This window comes from Caretta caretta, chromosome 1, assembly GCF_965140235.1.
Source record: "Caretta caretta isolate rCarCar2 chromosome 1, rCarCar1.hap1, whole genome shotgun sequence".
NCBI classification, from domain to species: Eukaryota; Metazoa; Chordata; order Testudines; family Cheloniidae; genus Caretta; species Caretta caretta.
The window spans coordinates 110,662,939-110,685,765 of record NC_134206.1 but is presented as its reverse complement, the minus strand read 5'-3'; positions in this window follow the sequence as shown (position 1 = coordinate 110,685,765).

Below are 22,827 nucleotides of genomic sequence, written 5' to 3'. Positions count from 1 at the left end.
TCAGAATGCTGTTACTAACATCAGTTTCCTAGTCCATCACTGTGACCATTTCACACTACTTTGTATTCCTCCACTAGCTTCCTCTCCTGTATCACAAACATAAGATACTTTGTCTTTATTTTCAAGGTCTCTTACAGCCTATCCACACCATCTATCATCTTCTGTTTGTTACTGACCTTTCAGTCCTCCCCTGCGATTGGCCCATGATGCTAGCCTTCACTGCCCATGTATTAAATTTTGTAACAAGCATCTGTGCACTTTCTTTGATTTTGCCCGTCACACTTAGGAGGTGCTCCCTCTAAACATCTTCAAAACTAGCTCACTATTGTCCTTCAAAACTTTCCTTTTCCATGATGCCTACCAAAGTTTGACGAAGAATAGGCTGCAGAGTGTGCCGTGACGAAGACTAGGTGTGCAGAGACCACTGCTTATCATGCTGACCGACATTGTCTCACTTTTTCTTGTAATCCTTCATCTGTCTGTGTCCATCTATTGTTTCATTTTCTGCTTAGATTGTTAACTCTTTGAAGCAAAAAGAAAAGGAGTACTTGTGGCACCTTAGAGACTAAGGTGCCACAAGTACTCCTTTTCTTTTTGCGAATACAGACTAACACGGCTGTTACTCTGAAACCTGTCTTTGAAGCAGGGACTCTTCTCTGTTTACACTAGGTGTTGTACAGTGAGGCCCGTAAGTAGGCTCCTATGCACTATGCTAATACAAATAATAGCCCTCATAGGGTCTAGAACTGGATCAGACACAAGTGAGCAGAGGTGTTTTCAGAATGCCTACACAAAGCTGTTGCTTTCCAGGAGGATGTAGAAAGCCCAGAATGGAACAAAGTGACCTATGGTGCTAGGGTTGGGGGAGGCACCGGGCTCGGGGTGCTATTGTTGTTAGTGACAAAAGGGAAAATAGATTGAAGTAAAATATTTCAGGTATTCTGTACGTGGTGTAATACAGCAGGGCCAGGGAGCAGTGGGAGAGGGGAGCTATAAGCCTTAGGCTAATTAAAGCATGGTTGCCTGTAGACTAGGGAAGGTTACTACAGGTTAATTGGAGTACCTGTAGCCAATTAGGCCCTGTCAGGACTTCAGGCAGACAGGGTGGCACGAGGAAGGAAAGAGGATGAGTTTGGAGGTGTGTTGCTGAGAACTGAAAGACCAGAGGAAGGGAGACCCTGCTCCAGCAGAGCAGGGAGACTCCCTCCCCCAGCATCAAGGACCGAGGGTAACCCTACCCAGGAGGAAGAGGTTAAGAAACCTGCAGGAGTTGAGAGGGGCTGGGGCTCAGAGTGAAGTGCAAACCCAGACCCCTTCCCAGTTTCCCTCCTTTACCACCTTCCCAGGCCACTAGCGGGGCCCTCGGTGCCCCAAGAGCAGGGGCAAGGAGTGGCATCTCCCCCACCCCCACCAAGAAAAGCGCGGGACCCACCATACCAACAGTGGCCATTTTGTCACAATGGATTCATTTTTCACTAACTTCCCCAGAATGTTCTGGACTTTTGTAGCATCTCATGGAACCTTTCAGACTTTGAGAACTATATGTTCCTTGAATCTCCTACAAAGTTGTCAGCCATGCCCTCGTGAGCATATAAGGGATGAGGGGTTGCCAGTCACTGAGATATAAGAATGAAGTGAAGTGAGAGCCCAGATGTGATATTGTGAACCTTGTTTTGTTGTGTCATCATGAAAGTGTACTTGTGTATACACTCTTGAAGAGTAAGTAGCAACTAATAAAGGACATATTTAATGAGATATACCTATCAAACCCCTATCTATACAACAATATAAAATGTTATTACTTTTGTCATGCTTAACACTTAATGTTTGACTTTCTAAGACTTTTCCCCCATAGAAAATAAAAGATGCCCCCAAAGAAGCCTTCAGGAGCTCAGTATAGGAAGTGAAAAATTCAATTACAATCTAGATTTATAAGCTGAGAGGAAATGAATTATTTGGTTACATATGATATGAATAAATACAGACTTACAGATCCTAGAATGCAAATGTATCATGTTGTATGACAAGGATAAATCATGCATGCATCCAAGACATGAAATGGGCTACAAATGCAATAAAAATAAGGTATTCAAAAGTTTAACAAATAGAGAGGATGCTCTTCACCTGGGGCACCATTTGGTCCACAGCCAAATTATGAATTTTCTATTAATAGCTGGCTAAGCCTTAAAGGACTTCACCTGTGTTTTGGTCATGGGGGTGAGACAGTCTCTTAAAGCCTGCACATTATCCATTAAGAGTTTGACCATACAGTCTCTCCCAGGAGGTACCCTAGATTTCATGTATCCTTCTTGCTGATAGCATGTGTGACCAGGTTTGCGGTCTTTTTATTGGCTTTTAAGTGTAGAACTGCCATCACTTCCTCTATGTTTGACCTCCAGTCTTGGCTGAAGATTACTACATTATCAAAAAAGGCAATTATGAAAAGTATATGGTCAGAAGATCTTAGCCATCAGTTGTTGGAAGGTGGTTGCTGCACTAGGTAGGCTGAAGAGCATTTCTTAAACTCCTACTCCCTAGGGTGTAGAAAAGGTGGTCGTCTCCCAACATCCTCTTGTCAGAAGGAGTTGCCAACATCCTTTATTCAGATCCAAAGTCCTTATATACTAGGCTTGCCCCAGGAGCTGGAGGAGGTCATCTACATGGCATAGGGTAGGCATTGAACATAGATCTCACTTAATCTATGGAAGTCTATATGAAGATCCTGCCTGAGTGGTTGGGTTTGGGGACCAGAACTATTGGGCTGTGGCAGGCGCTTTGAAATTCCTTGACACCCCTCCCCACTTGCAGCTTTCACTTCTCCAATTCTTCTTTGACTAGGGTCTGCATCTTCTTAGGCAGGAGTCATAGGGGTTCCTGCACCACCTTCCCTAGCTCAGACTTGATGCAGTGGAACATCAGATCTGTTTGTCCCAACCTCTGAGAAGATGGCCTTGAACTTGCTTACAAGACTCTTGGTCTACCTCTGCTTGGGGGTCAAGTATTCCCAGTTGGATCTCTGAGCTTGTAAGGGGCCTTAGTAATCGCAGTCTTAGTTCTAGTTCATAGGAGTACAGGGCTATAAGAAACCCTTCTCTGGTTGTCCAGGGTTTTAACAAATTGACATGATTTGTGTTTTTCCTTCTGATCTGGCTGATGAACCTCCATAATCCATCAAGCTGAGACAAGCCTTGACACTTTGCCAATAACTTAAATTAGGAGGTGGGTAACAGCACTAAGACCCAGTCACTGAGCTTGAACTCTTAGTCTGGTCCCTTTGTTGTAGGTCTCTTCTTGGATTGCATGGGCTCTTTGAAGGTTCTGCTGTGCAAAGACATGTAAAGCCTTTAAGCTGTTCCTTGGTTGTAGTACATACATCACCACTTAGGGCTGGGTGGAACAGGCCATCTTCACCAGACTGAGCACACCCCTCGGCTGGTGACCGTAGAGGGAGATCAAAGGGGGAGAAACCCATCACGGCATGCAGGGCTTCTTGTATTACAAACAGGAAGCCACTTCCAGTGGTGGAGGTTGTGGCTGGCCTTCAGGATCTGTTTTGAACTTCTTGACTAGGTCATCAGTTTGTAGGTGATACTGAAAATTAAGGACTGACACACCTCAGTGTAGTCACATTCTTCCTTCATCAGTCTGGAGATAAAGTCTGTACTCTGATAACTTAAGAACTCACTAGGTAGTACTAGCCTTGCAAATATCTTTAATAATTCAGATGCTGTCACCTGGGTCATAGTGGTTTGAAGGGGGATGGCCTCTGGGTAATAGGTGGCATAGTCAATCATATCAGAATTAATATCAATTGGAACTTTTTTCTTTTGGGCCTTCTAGATCTACTCCTATCTCTTCAGCAGGGGTATATTAGGGAATTTAAATTTCATTGCTTTTGGAGGTTGAATGTTCTGTGCCCCTGCTGCAGCTCCAGGGCCAGAGGAGTTCTGTGCCCCACACTGACTTATGGGGGGGGCATGCTCCTGCTCTTAAGTCAGTACTTACCGCTTTTGTTCCCTCTCCCCAAGTGGGTGCAGCTTTCCCCAGTGGGCACTAAGTGGCAACCAGGACAAGGATGCACAATACTCACTTACTTCCTTGTGGATCTGTGGCCAAAAGTACTAAGGCAACAGGTGAAGTTTATTTCCCCTCCACACGGCCTAGTAACTAGTTTGACAGCAAACCATTGATTGCTCTTTGAGTATGATCTTTCAACCAGCTGTGCATCCACCTGATAGTTTTGTCCAGACCACATTTCTCTGGTGTTATGTGGGTGTATGTCAAAAGCTTTCCTAAAATCAGTGTCTCTCAGGGACAGCTTCCCCTTATAGCTAGGCCAATAACACTGTCAAAGACAGAAATTAGGTTGGTTTGGCATATTTGTTCTTGACAAATCCATGCTGGCTATTCCTTATAACCCTATTATCCTCTAGGTGCTTCCAAATTGATTAATTTGTTCTAGTATCTTTCCAGGTATCTGAGTTAGGCTGTCTGGTCTATAATTTTCTGAGTCTTCTTTGTTCCCCTTTTTAAAAAAGGGAACAATGTTTGCCCTTCTCCTGCCCTCTGGGACTTCACTCATCCTCCAGGAGTTTTCAAAGATAATTGCTAATAGTTCTGAGTCTGCTTCAGATAGTTCCTTAAGTACCTTAGGATGAATTTCATCAGGGCATGATGTCTTGAATACATCTAACTTAACTAATATTCTTGAACCTGTTCTTTCCTGATTTTAAACTACATTCCTTCCCCACTGTTCATAGATGGTTAGGGTTGGAAGGGACCTCAGGAGGTCATCTAGTCCAACCCCCTGCTTGAAGCAGGACCAATCCCCAATTTTTGGCCCAGATCCCCAAATGGCCCCCTCAAGGATTGAACTCACCACCTTGGGTTTAGCAGGCCAATGCTCAAACCACTGAGCTATCCCTCCCCGCAATTAACAATTAATTGTTGTTAATATTCATTGTGTTTGAGTATCTCGTCACATTTAATCTTTTTAGTGAAGACAAATAATATAGGCAATAAACATCTCTGCCTTCTTGATGTCATCAGTTATTAGCTCTCTGACCCCACTTTGTAAAGAGCTGGCACTTTCTTTCATCTTTCTCTTGTTCATTAATGTATTTAAAGATCTTATTGCCTTTGGTGTCCTTTGCTAAGTGTAACTCATTTTGTGCCTTAGCCTTTCTGATTTTTGTTCCTATGTGCTTTGGTTGCTCTGTTTGTACTCCTCCTCAGCAACTTGTCCTGCTTTTTAATTATTTTTTTTCAGGTTGCTAAAGAGCTCCTGGTAGAGGTGTAGTGACCTCTTACTATGCTTCTTATCTTTCCTTCACATCAGGAAAGTTTGCTGTTGTGCCTTTTAATATTGTCTCCTTGAGAAACTGCCAGATCTCCTGAACTCCTTTTTCCCTTATTTTCTTTCCCTGGGCCCTTACCTACAAGTTCTCCAAGTTTGTTAACATCTACTTTTTTTGAAGTCCATTATCCTTATTCTGCTGCTCTCACTCCTTCCTTTCCTCACAAACATGAAATCCTAGCATTTCATGGTCACTGTCACCTAAATTGCCTTTCATCTTCAGATTTGCAACTAAATCCTCCCTCTTGGTGAGAATCGCATCAAAAATATCTGCCCCCCAGTTACTTTCTGGTTTCTTCTACTTCCTGGAACAAAAAGCTGTCCCCAGTACATTCCCAAGAACTTATAGGAAATTTTGTGTTGTTGATGCATTACATTGGAAACAGATGTTTGGGGACTTTAACTACCCAATTACTGCAGGTCTTGGGCATTTCTGTTTGTTCTAGAAATGCCTCCTCCACCTCCTTTTCCTAACTTGGTGGTCTACAGTAGACCCCTACTATAACAGGGCACCTATTTCTTTTTTTTTAAACCCTATTTATCTTTATCCAGAGACTTTCAACTGGTCTGCCTCTCGCGGCCTCCTGGACTTCAGAGGTGGGTTGGGTGGAGGGAGGAAGAGTATAGGTATAATGAAACACCACCTCCCTTTCCCCACACAACTATCCTTCCTGAACAAACTATACCCCTCTATAACAATATTCCAGCCATGAGACTTATCCCACCAACTCTCTCATATGCCAATTAAGTCATAATTTGGCTATGTATTAATACTTCCAGTTTGTCTTGTTTGTTTTCATACTCCTTGCAATTGTGTCTAGACAGCTAAGAGGCTGAGCAGATTCCTCCACTGATTTCCCTCTTGTTGCTTCTATGACCCTATTATAATCTTCCACGTGTCCCTTCCTCCCCCAACATCTAGCCTTCTCTTAACGTCTCTTTTTTAGTACTTACCTGTTGGCTTTTGTCATCTGCCCCCTTTGAACATAATTTAAAGCCCTCCTTCATGTGAGCTGGTGCATGAAGATTAAAGGTAGACTCCCTCTCTTCCTAGTAGCTCTCCTTTCCAGAGCAGCATCCCAGGGTCAAGGAAACAAGCACTCCCTTTGACACCATCTGTGCAGCCATAGATTCATGTCTGGGTTTACTTGGTTCTAACTTAATAGTAAGCACTTAAAAGAGTGTAGGAGTCACTATGTACAGCCAGTGAAAGCTGCAGGTTGATGGTTAGTGGTCAAAAACCAGTGTTGGGATATAGGAATAATGTGATATTAAAATACTAAGAATATTATAATGCAATTTTACATTATAAGGGCTGGTTGACATGAAGTTACTCCCCAGTGTGCTGCAGAGGAAATCTACCTCACTAGCCTTCTGTGCACTAACTGTCCAAGTGGACCCTGCTGCCATATATTAACAGTTCACTAGTGCACTTTGATCTACCTGGCTTTGAAATGGAGTAGATCAAGGTGCCCTAGGGAACTGTTTGTCCATGTGGGACCCTTTTGCCGTGTACTGTTAGTGCACAGAACTGTTTGCACCTCAGCTTGCTTCAGACTAATTGTTCATGTAGACAAGCCCTGAATCACAGGCATATCCCCTTTGGGTGACTATAACAGAAATGGAAGAGACCCAGAGAGGTGACCAAAATGACTAAAGGCATAAATAAACTTCTGTGGGAGGAGACAGTGGGAAGGGAGGGAAACTAGAGCTGTCTAGAACAGATGAGAAACAAAGGGAGACAAGATAGTGTCCAACATAACAGGAAATGCCAATTATTTTTATACCATTCCTTATCTTAATAAAAGGAACATCCAGTGAAACTGGAGGGCAGCTTGTTGAAATCCAATTTTTAAAAATGCATATTCTTGATATAGTCACAAGATACCTTGGGGCTTGTTTTTCCTCTCTCTTTAGAGGAGCAAAGACATCACAACTTATTAACTTAACTCAGGTAAACAGACTCCCATTTAAACACAGCACTGTATTTGTTTATAGTAAGAATAAAACAAATTTATTAAGAGGACATAAATTAAGTGATGCCAAGTAAAAAGAATAAAGGTAGAAGGTTTACAAGCAAATAAAAGCAAAAATGCACATCTAAAAGTTTAAAACATAATCTAGCACAGTACAGGCTTTGTTCAAGATGGTTTCTCACCTATATTCAGTTTCCAAAGATAGAAACCCCCTGGCCTGAAGGACCCATCAAAGAGGTTTCTGTCTTTGCTTATATATCTTGCAAAGTTAAATGACTATTTCCAGAGGCAGGATGCCCTTATGCTATTCTTCCATTCCCTCTGTATGTAAATGGAGCTTCCATTGTTCTGATTCCACCACACTACACTTATACAGAAGGTAGGTAGGTGCCTTTTCTCCTGTCTGGGAGGGAACTTGTTTCTCCTGTTTGGCCACAGACTTCGAAGCATAATATCACTAGGTATCCATATTTCCTCATAGTATTCATTCATACATAAATTTCACAATGATATTAGCAACCAGTGTGTCATTAGCTTTCAGAAAAGACTTTACTCTGTACACTTTTACAATACAATAATATTATATACAATCAGTTGATTCAACTGCTTATCACTTGAGATTCAGTTCCCTGTCCTTATGTAACCCTTCTGCCCATCAGAGTTGGCAGCAACAAGGGCCAGGTTCAGTATCTAGGGGTTCCATTCCAATAACACAATGCAAAACTGGCTCGAGCCCCCACCCAGTGACCTGGCACAAATATGCACCACCCCCGCTGGGTGCCTCCAAGAGGCAATACTTCCCCTTTCACAAGCACAGAGTCTGAGTGTAGCAAAAGCCTTTTAATAACAGAGAGAAACAATGTGTCATATTGTTGGGGAAACACCACCAACAGGATTCATAACACAACCCATGAGCAAAAACCCCACCCCAAGCAAATTGGGGCATGTCCTTTCCCTTTCGTTCTTGAGTCCAGCAACCCAAAATCACCCAAAGTCCAAAAAGTCCATGTCATAAATATAAAGGGAAGGGTAAATATCTTTAAAATCCCTCCTGGCCAGAGGAAAAACCCTTTCACCTGTAAAGGGTTAAGAATCTAGGATAACCTCGCTGGCACCTGACCAAAATGAGACAAGATACTTTCAAAAGCTGGGGGGAGGGAAAAACAAAGCCTCTCTCTCTGTCTGTGTGATGCTTTTGCCAGGGACAGAACAGGAATGGAGTCTTAGAATTTAGTAAGTAATCTAGCTAGAGATGAGTTAGGTTCTGATTTCTTTAAATGGCTGAGAAAATAAGCTATGCTGGAGGGAATGGATATTCCTGTTTTTGTGTCTTTTTGTAACTTAAGGTTTTGCCTAGAGGTATTCTCTATGTTTTGAATCTAATTGGCCTGTAAGGTATTTACCATCCTGATTTTACAGAGGTGATTCTTTTTACTTTTTCTTCTATTAGAATTCTTCTTTTAAGAAACTGAATGCTTTTTCATTGTTCTTAAGATCCAAAGGTTTGGGTCTGTGGTCACCTATGCAAATTGGTGAGGATTTTATCAAACCTTCCCCAGAAGGGGGGGTAATGTTTGGGAGGATTTTTTTGGGGAAAGACGTTTCCAAATGGACTCCTAATAATAAATAATAATAATAATAATACCGGTTAGACATTTGGTGGTGGCAGCAAAAGTCCAAGGCCAAAAGGTAAAATAGTTTGTACCTTGGGGAAGTTTTAACCTAAGCTGGTAAAAGTAAACTTAGGAGGTTTTCATGCAGGTCCCCATATCTGTACCCTGGAGTTTAGAGTGGGGAAGGAACCTTGACAGTCCAACAACCCAGAAGTCTCTGTCCCTGGTCAGGGGAGCTCCAGAGTTCAAAAGTTTATCTGTAGAGTTTTACCTCCCAACCTGGGTTGAGATGGGGGGGGGCTTAAGGGGCACCTTATGTGGTCAAAATTGCCTGATTGCCCCACCTCTCCATGGGGCTCCGCTTCACCAGCCATCCCACGAATCGCTCCGCTCTGCCAGCCGCCCCCATGAGCTGCTCCAGGCATCCAACGAATGTCTCTGCTCCACCAGCTGTCCTACAAACAGCTCTGCTCCAAGAGCCGCTCTGCCAGCCATCCTGCAAACTGCTCTGCAGTATATCTTCAGGCTCCCCCACTACTTAATGCAACACTCAGTGATTTCAGCTCTTAGTAAGTTTAGCTCTTTTGTGATTTCAGCTTGTAGTAGGGGAGCCTCAGTACTGGTGTACCATCGGCTCAAAGTGAATTCAGCTCAGCAGCCTATAACTACTCCTAATGGAATCAAAATTAGCTCTGATAGTCTACAGTAGAGAAAGTGCAATTAGCATATAAGACCCATACCACTAAGTATTAATATCTATCCCCACCCTCTCTCCATTCACTGGGAGTTGGAACCCATGACCCTTGCCTAGTGAGTGCTGCTTAGTTGATGGTGAGTCCCTCCATCATAACAAAAGGCCAAGTACAGTTCCACTGTCCATGATTCACATAATCAGGATAATAACAGTTTATTCCTGCCCCAATAACAGAGAAACTGGGGCTCCTACAGCAGCCAAAGTGACCATCTAGGCAGAGTGGGTGTGCCTATGCAAATGAGATCAGCCCCTGCAGTTCTTTTCCACAACCCACCATGACTCGCCACCAGATGTCAGGGTAGAGCTCATCCTGACTCTGCTTACTCTTATAGACCAGTAAATGTTTGAAATGGATTCTTCTGAAGGTTTCCCAACAAAACAAACTTTATTCAAGCTGCAGGGAACATGGAGTCTGGTGCTGAAGGGAGTTCCATGCTCTTTCTTCCCCCACTTGTTTGCTTAAATGCAAACTGTTCTGTTTCATACCATCTCCTCCCTCTGCTGTATTGATGGGTCTGTTTACTGCTTATACGTAAACTGAGGTAAACACATTCCTTTGTTTAGGATAGACCTGTTTAACAACTTTCCATGCCATACTTGATTTGCACACGTTACGCATAATTCCAGCATATATTCATAACTCTTCATAGCCACCATGTACATACATCACTCAAGAATATTAATAATCAGGGAGTTATTGGTTTTCAAATGATGCCTCACAGGGCATGCTTTGTGCACAGATTATTATGATAGTGTAGAGGGTGTGAACACAGGGATGTTTAGTGCCACAATTACATAACTTTGTCATGCCCAAACATGATTGGGAAGAGTTAAGTTATTTGACATGATGTTAATCACAACTGACTCCTAGGTATAGATCAAGGTAATGTTCAGGATCATGTCATTTATACTAAAACTCAGCCTCTATAGGCTTGTCTATATTATAAGTGCATAGTAGGATTCAAAAAAGGATTAGACATTTTCATGGATAATGAGATCTAATAGAACTGTAGAAGTTAGTTTATATCTCAGCCCCATTTTTATCCTGTCATACTTCGGGGCATAAGCCAGCCACTAACTGACATGGACTAGCTGACCTCCTGAGGTCTCTTCCCACCCATATCATCTATGATTCTATGGTAAGAAGAAACAACTTCCCCTATGGGTAGAGAATTCTGTAATTGCCCATTACAGAGATTCTTGCATCTTGAATCACTTCATACTAGCTACTATCAGACAGAATACCCAACAAGATGGGCCACTGATCTGATCCATTATAGCTGCTCCTACATTCCAGTGCTACTCTAAATGCTTATAGAATACAAGTATTGTGGTCACCATTTAAAATTTTCACCATTTTACTATGCAAATAGATAACACTATCATGATACTTTTAATATAGGAAATAGCTGGGGATACTACAGTATTGCTAATGATCTGCAAAAACCTCTCATGGTTGTGACCACCATAATGTTAAAATAATCCTACTAAAACTGATTTCCCTCTAGAGACTAAGCAAGAATGCCAGCCAGTGTACCTCTTCTGTGCAACCAGCTTCCCAGACAAATTTCTGCAGCAAACAGGAAGAAGGAACTGAGAGTGTTTAGTGTTAACATGTGGGCAGGATAAGGCTGAGGCTTTTTGGACTCACTAGAGTAAATTTTGAATGATGTGTGAAATGAGAAACCTCTGCCCAGTGCATAGACAGACAACAAACAGCACTTCACAGTTGCTGCTATGCTTTGTCAGTTACTGTGCGCTAGGCAGACATGTAATATCTAGCTTGTGGGATCTGAGAGTCAAGGTAGGGATTATGGAAGCCAACTTTTAAAAAAGACAGTATTACTGTAACTCTGTATCCAGGACCAAACTTGATAGGGAATCTGGGATGTTGCCTTAACAAAGTATTAGAATTTTATTCATTTGTGTTTGCCCCTACATCTTGTTAACAACAAAACAGCACTTAAGGGATATGTCGTTGTAGAAATACATAGTCAATATACAGGTAGAGGCCAGGCCCTGTCTAAGTTAGGGGTAATTTCTCTGCACTGGCCTATGGGCTGAAGTGCTGACTGAAATCTCCACCAGAGCTGCATGCTTTGGCCCCCTCCTTGACATGTCCCTCCTGCCCCAATATGGCCCTGTGCGAGGGTTTACGACAGCATCACTGGAAGGCTGGCTTCTGCAGTGCCAGTGCTGGAAGAATCTGAATGGGAACTGGGGCTTTTAGTGCTTCTTTATGCCACTCTGGCCCTCTTACCCAGAGTAAGGAAGCCAACATGGGAAAAATCTTGCCCTAAGTTTCCTGGTGCAATGGCATTTGGTGTGTCCTCTCTCTTGCGTCTGTGGAACATGGCTGACCTTTGTGGAGCTGGCATCCTGATTCAGGCAAAGTGTGGCATGCCCTGCAAAACCCAGTACACTTGAGAGGTTAACCTCTGCTTTTAGCCTTGGATCATGTTTCTGTATACGTACACTAGGTCCACCTCACTGCCGCTTTCCTTCTAGATTGCTAACTCTTGTATCAAGTTCTCATTGCTGTTTTAATAAATGTTAGAGCTACAATTAACTGCTCTTGAGACATTCTAATACTGAATAACAGCATGCCTGCAGTGTTTAGAGTCACTGTTCCAATGTAACAGGTTTCAGAGGGGTAACCGTGTTAGTCTGCATCAGTAAAAACACTACTAACTGTAATTTTCCCTCTGATATTCACCCCTTCTTGTCAACTGTTGGGAATGGGTTACATCCACCCTAATTGAATTGGCCTTGTTAACACTGACCCTCCACTTGGTAAGGCAACTCCCATCTTTTCATGTGCTGTATATTTATACCTGCCTCCTGAATTTTCCACTCCATGCATCTGATGAAGTGGGTTATATCCCACAAAAGCTTATGCCCAAATAAATTCGTTAGTCCCTAAGGTGCCACAAGGACTCCCTGTTGTTCCAATGTGAGTTCTCCGCCACCATGTTTCTTGTAGCTGGCAGGTTACCGGGGAGAAAACTGTCCCTCTGATATTTTTTTACAAGTTCTTTATAGAATTTCTTGGTTTGTGTCCACTTATCTGGCCCATAGAGTCAGCCATAATGCTTCTCTCCCCGCACACACCCCCGATGAGTTCATTTCACTGTTTATCCTTTTTTTATGGATCAGGAGTCCATGCTGACTCCTTTTTATAGGTATCAAAAGAGTAAGAAGTTGCTTCGGGACCATTCTTCCCTTATACATAGAATCATAGAATCATAGAATATAAGGGTTGGAAGGGACCCCAGAAGGTCATCTAGTCCAACCCCCTGCTCAAAGCAGGACCAATTCCCAGTTAAATCATCCCAGCCAAGGCTTTGTCAAGCCTGACCTTAAAAACCTCTAAGGAAGGAGATTCTACCACCTCCCTAGGTAACGCATTCCAGTGTTTCACCACCCTCCTAGTGAAAAAGTTTTTCCTAATATCCAATCTAAACCTCCCCCACTGCAGCTTGAGACCATTACTCCTCGTTCTGTCATCTGATACCATTGAGAACAGTCTAGAGCCATCCTCTTTGGAACCCCCTTTCAGGTAGTTGAAAACAGCTATCAAATACCGGGATACAAAACTGTTTTCTCACCCCCTCCTGTTCATTGTGTACTAAGACTGTTGTGGGAACTAGTGAAATGACTTGGGTTGCCGTTCCATCAGTGATGGGGTGGCCTGCCCTTTAGGGCAGTAGTGTCTAGTGGTCAGCCCACCCACCACCTGGCATGGCCCTTTAGGGATTTTGAAAGGCCAGTAAAGTATATACAAAGATCTAAGGAGTTGGAAGGATAGACCAAGAAAAGCAATCCTTAGGAATAAGTAGTGGTTGGGAGAAAGACTGGCACTGTTTCTGTAAAGGTCTGAGGCCAGGAACCTGGCAGAGTGAGTGGGGCAAGGCTCCCCTACTCTCTAACCAATCGGGGATGAACTGGCAGAAAGGGGCCAGCATAAAGCTCTTCTCCTCCCTCACAGGGAGGGCAGACACTGATGGCTAGTCTGCTGAGTCCTCCAGACTGGACGACTAATTAGAGTGGGTGTTCAGCTGACAGAAGCTAGAAAAAGCCTGGCAGTTGACTAGTCCAAGGCAAGAGGTCTGAGATCCAAACTTCAGATCTAGGAGAGGTCTGAGGGGGAACTTCTGTTTGGAGGAGGGAGATATTGATTGCTCTAAAGATGAGAGACAGAGGACTGCTTGCAATACAACCTAGCTGCTGCAGAGAAGGGCTGAAATGGTCTTTGAGGAAGCACCTTCATAGCTGGCTAAGGAGACCTGGTGAAGAAGTTGACAAGTGGGGTGAAGGTAGGAGGAGCTCAGGAAAGAGGCAGACTGACTACAGGAAACAGTCCTTATTAGCCCAAAATAGGATCTCTGGGCTGGAGGAAAGGGTGAGCCTGGGTTCTCCTGCCTCTCCTCCCAGACCAAGAGAGGGTGCATGAGTCTTAAAAAGAGTATATGAGGACAAGAATGACAAGCTCCAGACAGATGTTGGGAGACAGGCTTGAAGGCCATTAGCTTCTGAGTTTTCTATTTTTGGACACTCTTGCTTACCCTGGAAGGGCAATGGCCTGAATAGTGACCTGGCTGGAGGTCTAGGCTATGGAAAGTGACAGATTGATTTGGAACTAGACTGGCTAAAGGGAATGCTAAACTGTGTGTGTGTGGGGGGGGGACCCCAAAACACTGTCTCAGATGTATCCTGGCAGGCATATTACCCTTGTCTGACCATCTTTTCAATATTTTACTGAAAGCAGTCATGTGTGCTTTCGGGCAGAAGCTAAGAACGAGCTGATTGTCATGGTTATTGAGATGTTTGTATGGGAAATAGTTTGAGATATGTAGAATATTAGGTTGCAAAACAGTTGAAGTGAGGCTTGTCACCTGAGGAGAGGCAGGGTTTCAGGGCTAACTCAATGAGCGTGGAGAACAACGGACATCTGTGGAGACCAAAATTTTTTGTTTACAGTCTTAACCAGGTGGAGACTTGAGCATTGACAAAGACAAACCCCAGGAGAGCTCTCTGAAAAGGGCCCCCTTCCCTGGGGTAAGAGACAATAGTCTGTAACAGAATAAGAGCAGAAGAAATGGCCCAAGTTGTGATCCATTACAGAGGAGAGACTGCCAGTGAGGGTATCTCAGGACAGGTCTAGTTCAGAAAACTGAGATCTACGAGCACTACAAGGACTTACCAGAGGTATAGGCTATACATTGTGTTATTTTTTTCCTTTTAATTCTAACCTTGTGTTTGCAAACCCTTACACTTGCTTTTATTTGAATCTGTTTCTCAAGCTCTCTTAAACATCAGTTTGGTTCTATAATAGACAGGTCTAAGTGCCCTGTGCTAAGGGAAGTGTTGAACTGAGGTTACCCCAGAGAATGGGGATGGGGGGCACTGCTTCCATGAAGGCAGCAAATTAGTGTACACTGTGGGTGTCTAGAAGACAAGTCCAGTGGCGCCTTAGTCTTTAAGGTGCCACCGGACTCCTTGTTGTTTTTCTGGATACAGACTAACATGGCTACCCCCCGATAGAAGACCAGTGACAGTGCACTCAAATGCAACACAGTGGGTTGTGTAAATTGCTAGCCTACAGGAGGAAAGAGTGGGGCTTGGGGCACTCTGACTTGAGTGCCTGTATTCCTAGCCACTGTGGCTGGGGAGAGTTTCCTCTGATAGGCACTTTAACAGCGTGATTGGCCCCTTTAATAGCCTGGGGGAGGGGAGGGAAAACCGGGAGCAGCCCAGCAGGCAGGTGCTGGGAATCTGCTGACACAGCCCATCAGCATTGCATGATTGGTCCCCCACACTCAGCTGGACAATATAAAGGAGGAAAACCGGGAGAGAGGGGACTGGTAACCAGAGCAGGAGGTTGTAGCCAGTCCCTATGAGTCAATTCTCTGGGATCAGAGAAGGCCCTATCCATTAGCTAGCACATGCCAGAGTACCCCAGTCTGAATCTCTGACCAGATGGTTTGCTGTTTTGCGCACTTTTCTTTTCTGCTTGTGAAGGCAGTAAACAGAACCCTGAAGAAAGGGACAGAAACCTAACCTGGGCATGGCTGATTGTCTATTCCCAGCTGGGGACCAGGGAGAGACAGTGAGTCACCCTGGAGAACACACCGTGCCACCTGTTCACCTCAGGGCACCCCAGGAACCTCCAGAAGTGACACAAACATGACACCTGAACACATGGAGGTTCTCTGGAGGCAAAAGGCTGATATGCAGCTCTGTCTCCTTCATTAAGCCCAAATGGCACAATCTTCTCTTACCAAGAGGCTGGCAGAGATTGGGAGATGGATGATAAGTGAGTTGGCTGAAGTTTAATCTGGGTAAGACACAGAGGTGGTGATAGAGGAAGGATCTTGACAGAATGGTGCAATGGGCTCTGTTCCCTTTTTATGAGGATTTGTCTACCCTTCATCAGTGATGACCTGTCAGAAGCTGAAGAACCAGTTCCTTCAGTCGCTCTGGGTCTTCGGCGGCACTGAAGGCCCTGCTGCTGAAGGCCGGGAATGCCGCTGGGTGAGTAAAAATTCTCAGAGGGGCTTCCCTAGCCGAGAGCTCAGGCGAGATGGAAAGGACGGTCCTGCGGGCCAGTTTGCCCATCTCTTTAACAACCGGTTCTAAACCGGCTTCAAAATTTAACAACCGGTTTGTGCGAACCAGTGCGAACCGGCTCCAGCTCACCACTGCCCTTCATCCAAGAGGTGGCAATTCAGGGAGTGTTTTAGGAACCCCATCTACTTGTGGAGTCACAGGTAGCAAAAGCACCATCTCTCATCTGCATCTAGCTAGATACTGGTGACCTTTTCTTTCAGATGCGGGACATAATATAGGCCAGACCTTTCTGAATTCTAGATTACAGTGTTCACTCTTAGTAGGATCATACTTTAAAATCACTTGGGGTCAAACTCTTGCAAGCTGCATGCTGAATCCCACAGAAGAGTGGAATAGCAGGCACACCAGCCTCTGCATGCCTGGGAGCTCTGGAAGACCTTTGGCTTTGAGACCAAATGCCTCCCAGAGCTGTTCTGATAACACAGTTCCACCCCACCCCCAGTGCAGGGCTCTATCTAAATGGCATAACCAAACCTTAAATGGTTTAGGATTGCTCTCACTTTCTCCCTCTGAGCTGCCATGATGGTAGAGGTCAGCTGGGGTACATGAGCTAAGAGTACCTAGACTTAATTGTCTGGGAGACGGGAGCAAGGCATTCTCAGTGGAGAGCTCTTGACTCTGGAATTCACTTCCCCAGGTGGCCCCATAGTCAGTTTGTGTTGACTGTTAGGACCCACTCATCTCTCTGTTCTCAGGCTTTCACCTGAAGGTAGAATGGGTGAGTTGTTAATTTGTTTTGGGCTGGCTACTTTCTCTTTATATAATTGTTTGTGGTTTTGTAATCTTTGTACATGTGCCCTGAGATGTACAAATGTGCACATTTTATAAATCCATACACTAGGGACTTGTGATTTAGGTCTCCTTCTGCTCTATCTGCTAATTTACTGGGCCACACAATCTTTATAGGCAAATGAATTTATTATTTCCTGGCTTTGCTTCCTCCACCCAGAAAAGTACCATATACTCCTGACAACCTCATACATTAACTTGACAAAGTAAACAGCCGGCTGGCTTAACCCCAATGACCTTTCCACAGGATTGCAGTTTTGGACAATAGAGCTAAAATTAAATGTTCAATTAAAGGTAAAGGTTTGTGGACATACCATGTGTTGCAGACACTTTTAACCTGGGTAGTGACTAGAATAGGTTGGCTGTTGCTTGTAAAATCTAGTGGTATTTAATACCCTCAATATTATTATTGAGTGAATAAAAAAAATCTGTTCCTGCTTCCCATTGCCTAGTTCATCTTCCATTACATCAGCTAAACCAGGGAGTTGCCATTAGGCATAACTTAATCTATAACATATAGCATACAGAAGCATGTGAGCAGATTAACATACAATGGACCACTGGTGAACTGGAAACACAGAAGGATGTGAACATTAGTATCCCAGGAATGCTGGCATTTGTAGGCAAAACTCTCTTCCTCTCTTGATTTGGATATTAGGGGCCTGTAGTAGGGTACTTTGTTCAGTCAGCAGACCTATTGGTTTGGGCCTCCAATTCCAGCTTTTCTGTTAGTTCAAGATGCCCCTGCCCTCTGGATGGGGTCTTAGCTGGACTGGCCTCTTTGATGGTAACCCCCTAGCTCTGCCTTTCTTGGGGCCAGGGGTCATAGCTCCAGAGTGGGTAGAGGGACTCAGACCCTCCCTCTCGACTGGGGCCCAGCCCTACAAGTGAAATGGCATGCACCAGCCTTGGTTCCGCTAGCCTTTGTTCATTTCCCCTGGACTACTTCCTATCACTGCTACATCTCAGTTTAGTGCATAGTTGTAGTGGACTTAGTCTTTTCCTTCCAGCTTCTCACCATCTAGGGCTGATGCCTGCAGCCTTCTCGAGCCCTTGTCCCTTGGGGTTGGCGGGAGGGGTCGGGGGTGAAGACTTACAGCCAGGTCTCCTCAGTAGAAGTTTTCTCTTCTGTTGCTGCAGAGCAGTGCCCCTTCAAGAAATGGCCTCTTTCTTCCCCACTCACCAGAGGCTGCTGAAGTTTCCTGAGGGGCTGGGCATCCTTAGCCCATTACTGCTCCACCCCTTTCCCTGTCTTGGCCTTTGCTCAGGGTTTGTAAACCCTGTCACAGGGCCAAATCCATCCCTGGTGTGCAACTCCACTAACTTTAGTTCCTATGTTGAATTTTTTCCCAATGATGAATCTGGCCCTGGGATTTCAATGATGTGAGCTTACAAATGATGGATGAGAATCCTAGGCTGTTGCTATCTCATCATTAGGAATTGGTGTCTGACTAATAAGCTATGCCCATGTCAAAGAGCAATATAGAACAGACTTTTATTTTCTAGATGGGAAGTAAGTCTATGGATTGAAGAGTTTGAAAATAAGTTTCCATGAAAAATTTTGAAAATTAATTGAAACTTAGACTTAAAAAAACCCACCCAAAATCCCAACTAGGATTAGTAGGAAGTGGTTCAATGAGTAGGGCTCCTAGGTGCTATGATAATACAAATAATGTGTGGTAAAAGTCATCAATGCTTGTGAAATGCCAGTAATTGATTTAAATGCCCAAATGGGCTGGGCACCATATGCACAAAAGACAGGGTCTCCGTGTCTAAGAAATAAGTCATACATGACTCTGTGTGAAGCGATAAGAAGGCAGGTAGAATGAGAATAACAAAGACATGCTCATGCTAGCCAAGAGTAGAACCTGATGGAATCTTAAACACAGATCAATGTTCTCAGGCTGTCTTGGTGTGCGGTAGATATAGAGCTGTGGTGTGTCAAAGTTTGACTCAGACTCACAATTTATCAGACCACTCTGTTTTATTAGCAAAGCTGCTCTGCTAATACATTTAGAAGTGAGCCCCCTGAGTGGGGCTTGTGTCTTTTAATTTATACAGTTTTTTGGAGAACAAGTTACCGAGAAGTTACAGACAAAAGAAGAAAAAGATTTTAGTCACCACCCTTCGAGATCCCTGAGACCAGTCACGTATCTTCAATTACCTGCCACCCTTAACAATCTCCTTTAACAGCTTCCAGTTAACTTAACTAATTGCCCTTCACACCTTCCATTCTGATGCCTGCTTCTTAGACGTGCTGGCTCTATCTTAATTGCTTCTCCATTCAAAAGCTAACTGTCCCTACGTGTGCTCCCTCAGATACTTAGTAACATGTTTTGGCATGCCCTCTCATATACAATGTATCCAGCATGTCCCCTTATACAATGTTATACTTCCACAATCCCCTCTTTTGGTCAAGGCTACGCCCATGACCAATGACTTACTGGATTCCATACATCAATCGTTCTTTTTCATTACTTTCACTGGTGACATTTAACAACATTAGATTAGCACTCTGGTTAGGGGTAACCTGATGGATGGTGTGTCTTGTGCAGTTTTGGATACAACAAGAAATCAATTGAAAACACACAAAGATTATTAGAATTCCAAATAGGATAGTCAGGATTCCTTGAAACAACCAGTTTCCCAGACTAGAGAAATTGAATAAGTTACTTATCCATTTCCACAAGGAACTTGGTTCTTCGTGGGGAAGGTATGCAATTTGCTCCAGATGGCTAGCATGATTTATTATCTCATTAGTATTATCAGGTATGTATACACAGCATTCTGTTCCAGTTAGAGCACAGGTCCCTCCTTTGGCTGACAGTATTATATCTAATGCCCGACGGTTTTGGAGGGCCACTTGTCGGACCGCTCCTGCTTCTTTGGCTAGAGCTTTTAAGCTCTCTCCTGTTTCATTGGCCATGATCTCAACCACCGCTTGTAACCTTAGAAGCCTTTTTGCATGGTGGATTACCCCCCCTACTGGGACTAAAGAAATGCCAACAGCTTCTTCCCAAGTTAGGGGGCTTATGTTGTCCACATACCATTTAGCATCTGGCAAGTCCCTCTTTTTTCGCCTGAAATTACGGAGGCGATTTCGTGGGAGGGATTGAAGCACCCGGAATTGTGGGAAAAGCTGAGCAGGATAACAGATACCTGACCAATTTGCTGGTAACACAGTGTAGGCATTTTCCCCACAAACCCAATGATGTCCCATTAAAGCTGGAAAGGGTTGACTGCAACCCTTTGACATGTAAGAATTTACGAAGGAGGAATAGTATCCCCCAAAGGGCACAGGATGATTTTCACTGGGAGAAGAAGTAGCATTCACATGACATTTGTAGATGGTGCTGTTTTTCTCAGGGAGGCTGTAGGGGGAGCAAGAGATTGAATCTTTGGTTTGATCCCAGGTTGAGAGGAAGTTTATCTTTCCATACCCGGTTCGCCATTCTCCAACCTTGTTTGAATAGTCCCATTCACCATGGGACACGATGTATTGGAGACAGCTGCTCCTCCCTAGATTCAGCCCTGTCCCATTACACACCCAGCACCAGTGACCCTTTCCTTTCACCACACTTATAAGTTTAGGAACATATGTTTTTCCCAGCCCCCAAGTGTCATTTTCCTTCCATGTCCTTTTAAGTGGATAGGGTTCTCCAGCAAGCTCTGAGGAATTCAAAGGGATTGCCATGGTGGGGATACTAGCTTGTGAGTGAGCTGGGATGTGGCTGCAGACCCAGCAATTAGAAATATTCAGGATCTGGGCTATCTGCACCTGTTGTTGGATGAAAGAATTGTCACTGTCACTCTGGATTCCCCAGACCCTCAGGACACAGTAGCTGAGGATTAAGCTTCTCAAAGGACACATGTTGGAAGCAGGACCCTTTCTGGTTCCGACAACCCCTTTCGCGGGAACCGCAGTCACGGTTTTACATCCACCAGGCAGCAGGCGCTAGGCTCACTACTGCTTCTTGTTTGTTGGGTCCTGCTGTCTGCTTACCCTCTGCTTCTGGCAACCCTTACGAGAGCACAGATTGTAAGATATTGCAGGCTGTTCCTCTTTGTCTTCTGGGGTTGAAGCTGGTTCTGTGTGGTCTTGCAGAGGTGCTTGGTCCCCTTGAGGTGGCGCTGGCTTACACTGTGAGGCGTGGATCCATGCAGCGATGCCGGATAATTTCACTGCTGTCTGGGTGGTGAGCAGTACCTGGTATGGACCCTTCCACCGGGGTTCCAAGGCGTGCTTCCGAAGGTGGTGCCGCAGGTAGACCCAATCACCAGGCTCAAGAGTGTGACAGGCAGCAGAGGTGGGTTCCGTCGGCCAAGCTGCTCGCACCTGCGAATGGAAGGAGCTCACAGCTTGCATTAACCCTTTGCAGTACTGGAGGAGCATGCTGTGAGTTAGGTTTAGGTCTGGGGCTGGGGTAATAGTAGCCATTGTTCGCATAGGGCATCCCATGATGATTTCAAATGGACTCAATTTGTGTCTCTGGGATGGGGATGACCGAATTTCCATAAGGGCCAGTGGTAAAGCAGCTGGCCAGTTTAACCCTGTGGAACTACAGATTTTTGCCAGCTTATTTTTAAGCACAGCATTTCGCCTTTCAACTGCCCCTGCACTCTGTGGATGGTAAGTGCAGTGCAACAGGTGGGTGACATGTAATACCTGGTTTAGATGTTGAACAATTTTTCCAGTAAAATGTGTTCCCCGGTCACTAGACAAAGTGGCAGGAATTCCCTTGGTAGGGATAATGTGGTTTAACAGACATTTTGCAACGGACAATGAATCAGCTTTGCGACAGGGAAAGGCTTCAATCCAACCCAAAAACAGACATATTATAACTAAAATGAATTCATATTTCTGACACTTTGGCATTTGTACAAAATCAAGTTGCCAGTGTAGGAAAGGTGCTTGAGGCAAACCCCGGAACCCTTGTGTTACTTTTACAGATTTGCCTACATTGTGGCTTTGACAAGTAACACAAGCGGCACAGTGGCGGGTTGCAAAGGAGATGAAATGGGGAGCCCACCACCCTGCTTTACTCATAGCAGAGACCATCCCCTCCTTGCCGACATGCGAAACACCATGTAGCAGGGCGGCTAGAGACAGGTAGAGTGAGAGGGGGGCTACAAAGGTACCGGTGGGCGATCGCCAATGGGTTGCTCTTTGCATTCTGATTCCCTAAGTGCTCCAGGAGCCTTTCTCTGTTTCTGGGGCAGAATCCTGGAGCTGAGCGAGATGAGACAGGGATGGTGGCATTACAGAGACAGAGAGAGGACCAAGAAACGCTTCTGGTGAAGGTTTTATAGTGGCGGCATGTTTTGCAGCAGCATCAGCAAGTGCATTACCTTTTGCCGCCTCGGTGTCTGCCGCTGAGTGGCCAGTACACTTAACAATTGCCAAGGCAGACGGTAGTAAAACTGCATACAGAAGGGCAGCAATGTAGGGGCCATTCTTGATAGGGGTACCAGTAGAGGTAAGAAAACCTCGAGCCTGCCAGAGGGTGCCAAAGTCATGCACAACCCCAAAGGCATACTGAGAATCAGTAAAAATAGTGGCAGAGAGCCCCTCGGCTAGAAAGCAGGCACGGGTTAGAGCAATCAGTTCAGCCACCTGGGCAGAGGTCACAGAGGGTAAGGGCACAGCTTCTATGGTCTCAGAGAGAGAGACCACAGCGTACCCTGCAAGAAGGTGGCTTTGGTCATTTC